General features: G+C 37.1%; 1 long non-coding RNA gene across 1 annotated transcript in view; it reads left to right on the forward strand.

Moving 5' to 3' along the window:
• LOC106042458 (uncharacterized) overlaps window positions 1-9,153 on the forward strand; it is a 226,541-nt gene that overhangs the window by 183,803 nt on the left and 33,585 nt on the right. Inside the window, exons 5-6 of the long non-coding RNA XR_010831078.1 lie at window positions 2,465-2,601; window positions 8,352-8,540. This is a non-coding gene — a long non-coding RNA (uncharacterized lncRNA). The remainder of the gene's footprint in view (window positions 1-2,464; window positions 2,602-8,351; window positions 8,541-9,153) is intronic.

Below are 9,153 nucleotides of genomic sequence, written 5' to 3' on the forward strand. Positions count from 1 at the left end.
TTTTTTTTTCCCTCTTGAAATGAGCTTTGTATCTACCAAAAGGGGGTAGCCATTCATTTGCTATACTGGCTATTGTTTTTGAAAGACAGTCATCTCTGTGTCTTTTTTAAAAGCATGAGTTCACTATGTGCTAAATGGTTGCAAGAGAAAATATGTTATTGGTTAAGAGAGGAAATTATATGTTATATTATATATAATTACAGGGGTTGATTGGTAACTCACGACTACAGTAGTCCCACTAAAAAAATGTTAAAACAGCTACTCCATTCTTTGTCTTCATTGATTAGCTTCACCCAGATGATAAAAATTAGTGATGGACAGCCACAGAGCTGTCCTGCTCCCTGAGGCAAATAACACAAGAGCTTTGGTAGGTGCAGAGAAAGCCTGGGTTAGAAGCCCTCCTTCCAGGGTGGGGCTCTGATACCCTAAGTAGCAGATATCTTTGGTGGCCGCAGAGCAGGATGGCTAAGGCAGGGCATACCCCCAAGAAACCATTCACTCTGCAGCTGGCTGTGGGTGTTGGGTAAGTGGCATCCCCAGATCCACTGGCATCAATTCTCCAACAAGGCAGCTGATGATGTTGGACTAAGATGGGGGGCTGTCTCAGAGGAAGCAGGTCCTCTGACGTCCTGGCCTTCTTGTGTCCACCAGCAGTGCATCACCACTACTTGTGGAAACAGTCCTTTGAAAATTACTGCCAGAATTTTCTCTGACCAGATCATTATATGTGTACAGAAAAGGAGGATGTTTTGTAATATTTATACATTTTATGTCAAACTGAATGGGGGTAAAGGTTTTGCTGCATGCAAGCTCTCATTTGGACTCATTTAAAGCTCAAATTTAAATTCATGAGTTTATTGGAAAAAATAATAATCTGAGAACACTTACAAATCAGTGCTTTTAAAAACAGGTTTACAACAGTGTTTGAATCTCATGTAAGATTTAGATCAATTCTTTATTGATTTTATTCAGCTGGCTCTTTGGATAGAGTGTGTAAATGAAATGATATTGTGAGGAGTTGAATTTGTCTTTGCCTTCCTGTAACAATCCTTGTGTTGAGTAAGAAGAGACATATGCACTCTGTTGTCAGGAGCCTCTGTTAACAGAAGTCCTCTCATATCTACTTTGTTAAAAAAAAAAAAAAAAAAAAGAAACGAAAAACAAGAACATAGGCTGCCATTACAACTCCTGAAACATACGCTATCTGACTGGTCCTAAATCAAGGTCAGGTGTTGTGGATCTGGTTGAATGTTTTTCACTATATTTATCTCATTCCAAGACAGAACAACAACAACACAATTGTAAATGGTCTCATCTATCCCATGTTAGCTAGGCCAGAAACCACTGGTCATATCATAAAGTTATATCATTCGTCTGGTAGATCAGTCTACCATAGCATGCTTAAATTTAAACCCATAACTTTAAACTCCAGCATGGCAGTTCTGTTCAGAACGGACCTTTATGACTTCAAGCCATCCTAATCCTTCTGATGACAATTACTAAACTAGAACTTTGAGACATTTCATGTCTTTTGTAGCTGCATAATTAAGCATTATGCAAAATGCTTAAAAATGTATGGAAAAACTGTCTGTGGTTAATAGCTAACAACTGAACAAAATGAGAGCAGTAAAACAGCAGGTAAGTTAGGAAGACGTGGCAGACTTGCACATAGAGTGAGGTCTGCTTCTTAGTGGATGAGACAGACAACTATTTACTATATTTTGAGAGCACCTGCCAATAAGTCTATTGGCTATCAGGACAACTTAAGTGAAAGAGGTGTTTATTACTGTGCCATGTTAAGTGGATTTGAGTGCAACAGAAATAAACAGAACAGCCTCTGGAAAAGTTTCAAGTTGGTGAGTGCTCTAGTGTTGCAGACAGCTCAGGTCATTTATTAGAAGCCAACTAATCAGCACAAATGACAATATGAGCTTTTATGTTTGTTGGTTTCCTTGTAAAGAAGGTGGCTTTCATACAGATGTATTAGCGTGAAGTTATGTCCTGTTTCACTTGAAAGCCAGCTCTAGCTTGCCCATCTGACAGATCCTATATCTTCTTTCAAATACACTCCTTTGCTTTTCCTCCTCACAAGGAAAACTCTTCTTTGCTTCTCTACTTCTACTACTTCTTTTTTTTTCTTCTCTTTTTTTTTTTTCCTGATATTAGCTAGACAGTTCTGATTCCCTGTAAGTGTGGTAAACCATTCTTATTTTTTTACTTAGCATTGTGATACATGCTCAGAAATTTCAGAAGGGATACCTAAAACGGATTGCATGCTACTAATTCCAAATGTAATCATCTTGCAATCTTGTATCTTGCTTGCAAAGGATACAAGATTTGTATATTGGCTCTTTTCTGCAATTAGAAGTCACCTTTCTAGCCCTAGAATATGCCTCCCATTACTTCTAGCCAAATAGCAGTTCTTCATTTCAAATGATGAATGTCAAATCATTTCTGAATCCAGCAGGTACCTGATTTACCCGGCGCTGCAATTTCAAGAAGTCCAAGATAGAAATCCAGGACTTTGTTTTGGGGTTGATGATGATGGTGGAGAGTTCGTAAAACAACCACTCAGCCTCTCTGATCTACTAAAAATTCTAGGTAAGATGTGGAAATTGTCTCTATGTTGCCTTAAAAGATCTCTGTTGCAGACAGAAGTTTAGTGGTGGGAGAAATCTCTTGTAAGCATTTTCTTGTCAGTAGTCTGTTGTGACAGTTGCAGTTGCTCTCCCTGAATGTGACATGGAAAGATGAGTGGATAACTGGGAGAAGGTTGTGGTAAAAACCTCATTCTTCTGCACTTACTCCTCTTCTGCCTTTAGATTCCTGATTTACCTTATTCAAGTGGTAGAAATTACTGCTGACCCTGGAAAGAATTCAGGCAAAAAGTGATTAAAAATGAATAAAAGTAAAATCAGTGAATACAGACAACTTCAGGATTTTTAAACAAACAAACAAAAAAACACAACGACAAAAAACAAAAACATTGTATTTTACTATATTGCCTTCTGTAGTTAAAATTTGAACATTATTATAGTTTTCATTCTTAAGAGTTAAGAATTTTACCTTGAAGTCTAAGAACAAGTTCAGGAGGTTTGTATAAGATACCTTTTCAAAAATTTTGGCTGCTATGAGTATTGTTACTCTAAAGAAAGAAGGCAGCATGTTTACCTTTTAATGGCATGGTATGAGTCTAATTTTGATCCTTAGCAATTTCTAATTTTTTCATGTAAAATGTATTTGCATCTTCAGTTTATCATTTTGGGATAAAAGTTTGGCATCTATTTGGCTTTGAAATCCAAGCATAGTATTTCATTCCTTTGGTTTTGCTATGAGATTCATATTGTCTAATATACTATTATTATTATTTGCTATTATGTTGTTAATTCATTGCATTTATTCTAGACAGAGATAATGGCATTTTGATCAATGATATGTTCCTACTATCAATTACAGAGTCTTCTGGAGGTTTACAAATAAGGAAATCTAATAGATGCAGTATCTCATATACAGCTAATTGGTAATGTGCAGTAACTTATCAGATAACAATTATCCCCAGTACTTTTGCACGGTATTTCTGGAAATCATCCTTTGACACTTTATTTAGAGCATCTGTCAGCATATATGTTATTAGTCTCATCGGGTCATCACTCAGCAGCCACCATTCCCCAATCTGCAGAAAAAGGTAAAGAAGCCTGCTAGATGATCTGTAGCCCCGCTTCTTGAAAGATATCTGCTTTCTCTTGTCTGATTTTTTTGGGGGGTCTTGTTGCCTTTGATGAAAGTGAAAGCATGTACAGCATTGCTGCCTACTTACCTTCAGTATTATTATTGAAATATTTGGTGATTATGATTAAGTTGTTCTGGTGATTAAAGAAGTGAAAGAATTCACTAGACAGGGAATGTATACAAAGAATACCTTAGGCTGGAAAGGAACTCCAGAGAATTAGTGCAATCCCCCTGCTCAATAACGGTCCAACTAGACCAGGTTGCTCAGGACTGGTTGAGTCAAACTTTGAGCATCTTCAGGGATGGAGATTCCTCAGCCTCTCTGGGCAACCTGTTCCAGTGATCTATCTTGTGGTTAAAAACTTTCCCTTATATCTGATCTAAACTTCTGGTGTTACAACTTGTATTCATTGGTTTTTGTCCTATGTTTGTGCTAACCTCTAAACTGGGGACATCAGACTTTGTAAGAACTCTTACATGGGCGTCTACTGGGGAAGGAAGACAGGTTGTGGAGACCATAAGGATAAAAGAAAATACAAATGTGGGGGAGTATCAAGTGCACTTGTTGAGCTGTGTGTGGCTCTAGTGTGGCTGCTGAAGGGAAGGGATGAGTAAATGAATCTGCTTTCAGGAACTGAGAAAGATCAGAATTAGGATGGGTGTCATAGAGTAAAATAATGTCTAGGCAATATTTTAAAGCTTTCCTTGCCTATTTCTATACCAGAGAGAGACAAAACTTCCACATTTCCCAAGAGACCAGAAATTCCACCAAAATAAATTCTTATTGAAGTGGTTGAGAAAATAACGTGTAAGATATTTCATTCTGATTTTGATTAATTTTCTATTCTTACTGTATGCTAAAGAAATTAAAATAATTTTGTACAGGAAAACTGATGAGAAACATCTTTTTTTCTTTCTCTGTATTTGTTGGTAAATACTAATTAAATTTCAAAATGAAATACTACAGTAATTGATCTATTTCTGCAAAATGTGTTTCTGCTAATGGTCCATATTATCTGTTGATGGATATCGGAGCGATTATACTTTAGACTATGCTCTTGAAAGAGAATGGGAAACCTTTACTAGTGTGCTGAATATTAAATACTTGACCTTGAAAGGGATGTTCTCTGTTATGCCTGAATTCTCCGTAGGCCATGAAAATTGTTGTTCCCTTTCTCTTTCCTTTTCTGAATCCTTCAATGACTGCATCACATTCTGCTAAGTCTAGCTGTAAGGTTAATGGCCTAAAATGTTTTTTTTTTTTTTTTTCTTTTCTTAAATTATTACTATTTATTTAAACAAAGTGTAGTTGATAAGAGGATGGAGAAAAGAGAGAGGACTGAAAAGGTATGGTGTCCTAAGTGTACTGCAAGTGAAGTGTGTATGCTTCTTACATAGTCATCACCACTGTGCAACGTTAGCTTCTATTTGAATGTTGTAAACTATCTTAATAAAGAGTTTGTGAGGTTTTGAGTGTTAAAAACCAAAGGGTCCTCCCTGAGTTTTTCTATATCGTAATTTTTTTTTTCTTTAAACCAGTGAAGATTAGGAAATTGTCTGTGCCTAAAGTGGAATGCCAGTTTGACATGATGACTTGAGTGACATGTTGAATTGTTGAATTGCAACTAAGAAGGCTATGCAAAATGGTTCTCTAAAGTATCTCATGCTTATAAATTTAAGCAGGTAAAATTTGGATATTTAAGTCATTTTGGAAGATTTTGTCAGGGCCCCGCTTCAGCAAAGTCCTTAGCCCTATGTTTAACTGCAGGTAAGGGAACTCACTATGTACTAATGCAGTACATACCAAACATTTATACTAGAACTAGTACATACTAGTACATGTACTACAAACATTTCCAAAAACAGTTGCTGAATCACTTTGAGGCTATGGTAATTCCAAAACCTAGCAGTTTGTTGCAAACAGACTGCATTGTTGCAGTAGTATTGAAAAGTTATACTCTACACCATGGTTCATCTGAACCTCTTTGTAACATTTCTTGTAGACTATTCCCAGACAACTAGTGGGTGAGAAATGTATGTTGCATTAAAAAACCTTGCAAAGAATTTAACCACAAGCAAAGTTACAAAACTAAATCCACCTTAAGGGGAAATGAGAAACAAAAACAAAAATCCAAGCCTGGCTCATAATGTTGCTTTTCTGTATCACAAACTCATTATGAAGGTAGCTTTTACTTAACCTCTTAGTTCTCACATCACTCATGTTAATGGCCAAGTTTCTGATACCGGTGACATTTATCAACTGATCATCTGTGACTTCATGAGTCACTGTCTCCAGGCTTGACATAAACCACTCAGACGTTGTGGTAGGGTCACCTGGACTTTGTCACTATTTAACAATTGAAAAAGAACAGTATTTTCTTAAAACATAGGCCAGGCCCTGCAGTGATGTAAATGAGCACAAGAGAAGCAAAGTCAATAGAGCACTGACGTTTCCTATAGCTCCAAGGCAGTTGAGCAAATGGTGAAGCTCTGTTTTCCCTCTGGTTTCTTTTCTTTGCTCATTTGTTCCTTTGGTCTCTTCAGTTAAATCAAATATACCTAGATTTATGCAGTAGTTATGATATGATAAGCAACTGTCCATTTATTGCATCTGAATAGAAGGATGAACTGACCATATAATAGATGAAAAAGGTTTTCAACTGTTTGTTTTCTGCTCTAATGTAGAAGTAATGACAAGGTTATTTGTTTTTCTGCCCTTATTTATTTATTTATTTATTTTTAAAAGGCCTTCTGAATGCAGGGAATTAATATTTTGGTGCTTCATTCAGAGTATAGAAGGATAATGTAAGAGTAGACTATAGGAAGGGTTCTATTTACTTTGCTTTTTAATACTGGATTGAATTTTAGCTTTGCAAATGTTACAACTCAGTGTAGAAGTTTGGATTTTTGAAGAGGGAGAACTTTCGCCTAGCCCAATGGCTAATACTTTCCATGCCTCCATCTGTGAAGAAAATGCTGTGGACAAAGAGAAGTGAAAAGGCACCATCTCTTTAAAGACAATTCATGTCTTGCTTCTTGTGCACTTTAAATTTTGTATCAAAACTGGAACTTCCAAACTGCCATTGCCCCTTTTAAACAGATAGGCCGCACTCCACTGTAGAGCTCTCAGACAGCCACTAGGGCTCTGGGTGGCAGAGTGCCTGACTGCAACTTGGGAGCCAAAGTTTAACTATGAACCATAGCAATTGGCAAAATTTTGTTGTAATTCATCCCTCATGGTGGTGGCTAGTTTGTAAATACATACTGACTTTTTTTTTTTTTTTTTTCCCCTTGATCACCTGAGGCTCTGAGCCCTAGAAGGTAAAAACTCTGGAACCATTTGAAAATTGCAGTTCTCTAAGGGTTCTTCTAGACCCCTTAAGTAAAAGGTGTTGATGGCATTCAGAAATTTATAGTAGGTGAACTTTCATCTAAGTGCCCAATATATATCCCTTTAGTATGTGTAGTCATTAAAATATTAGACTAGATCAGAAGAATCAGACCCCTGGCTCAATGCAGGGAGTTTCTCATTGTCAAAACACTGTCTGAAACTGCTACTGGGAACCTTGTACCAGTGCTAGCGTGCAACTACTGGCTAGTCAAAGGACATGCTTATCCATGTGTCTCTGCTACTGTAGTTCAGTCCTGCCCTGAAATATGTCACAGGATCTTTAAAGGACCAATGACCAAGAAGTCACCAAACAATCCTTTCAAATTATTTTGTTGACCAAATTAAGACTTAACTCTTCTCTAAAGACAAAAAAGGCCAAACTAATGTTGAATGCCATAATTAGCTCCATATGTTTTGAGGCATTAGTGTAGAGTGAAATGACCAGAAGTATACTAATAAAGACCATATCCTGGTATTGATCTGCATGTGGAACTCACCTCTGAAATCAATAGGGAGCACTGAAAAAATCAATAACAGGATATGACCCTAAGATAAGCTAGTTTCAAATCATTCTGTCTCCTTCTTCTATGAGAAGACAGGTTATTTTGTGTTATCTAACTCCTCAAGCATCCTCAAGAAGTTCAGGAAATTGGTAAAAAACAAAAGAAAAGGAACTGATATATAAAGATTTGCATGAAAAAAATACATGTGTTTTGTAAGATACTGACTAGTCATTGCTTTTTAGTATCAACTCTATGAATAAAGAATTTAAATGGTTTCTTGTAATTGAGACTGAAAGACCCAGAATACCTTGGGGAAGAGAGAGTGATGCAACAAAAGGAAACTGTTTATGTGCACTTCCTGCTAGCATTTTTGATAACCTTTCCCTGCATTATAACATGGTGCTCTACAGAAATAAGGCCTCCAGGCAATTGCTCTGCATGAGAATTCAGCCATGTGTTGAAGAGAAAATGGGGCTAGAAAGCTCAAGGGGCAGCATACCTACTTTTCTGAGATATATTTTCACAAACGAACACAGTATAATGTATTTTTTTTTCTCCAGTGGGTAGTAAAAAGGCCTGTTTTTGCAACACATGGATCGTGTTTCTTGGCTATATTTGCTTGTGTTAGGTCAGTGCTGTGTGGAATCTTCCAAAGACTTCAGACAGGGGCCTCACTGAAGCATGTTGCAGCTTCCTTTGGGCTCACAAACTTGACTTCCTTCCTTCAGAAACCAAAGGTGTGCATATGGACACCTGGATGACTGTCTAATTCAGCACCAAGATGCAGCTGAAACTTATACCCAGGGCTAAGTGCTCCAGTCCTGGCTCACTGACTTTGATGCCCCTGTGAGCTGAATCAACGCATCGCTCTAAGATGGCTGCACAGGTGCTCCTCTCACGTTATGTTTTCTATTCTTGTGAGTATTCCTTTTTTTTTTTTTTTTATTCTTTTTTTCTTTGCTGTGAGGGAAATCATCAGGCAAATGTTTCTGGGAGTGAAAAAAGGATTTTTTGATGCCCCGAAGTTTTTATTTGGGCTTACCCTGATGAACGTTGTGAAATTCTAGTAATTTGTTAGGAGACGTGCTCAATGTCAGCTAAAAAGAAGAGTTGCTATAATATGTAGAAAACTGTAATTTTGAAGCTAAAAAAAAAAAAAAAAAGAATCAAATGCATTTACCCAAAGAGTTTCCATCTTCAGAATAATTCTCTTTACTTGCCTCTGCTTGTCTTCTGTCTTTTAAATTGCATTCACATTTAACGCATGTGAAATGTTTCACGTTGCCAGACATGGTATAAGCCTGCACTCAGAGCCTTGTGGACTTCTTGTTCCTAATGCTGGAAGATGTAATCTAGCCAAAATCCCCTCTAGATGGCTCTGATGCTTTCATTACATTACCAATCTTTGCTTAGATCCTTGTCTGACCCCTTTCCCTTATCTGTAGCTTTGTTCTCATTTAGAATTGTAAGTTTGAAGGTTTCTATTTCTTTTTATCCATGGAGGAGATCTGTCTCAGTAATACAAGCTTT

The sequence above is a fragment of the Anser cygnoides genome, chromosome 4, assembly GCF_040182565.1.
Source record: "Anser cygnoides isolate HZ-2024a breed goose chromosome 4, Taihu_goose_T2T_genome, whole genome shotgun sequence".
Lineage (NCBI taxonomy): Eukaryota > Metazoa > Chordata > Aves > Anseriformes > Anatidae > Anser > Anser cygnoides.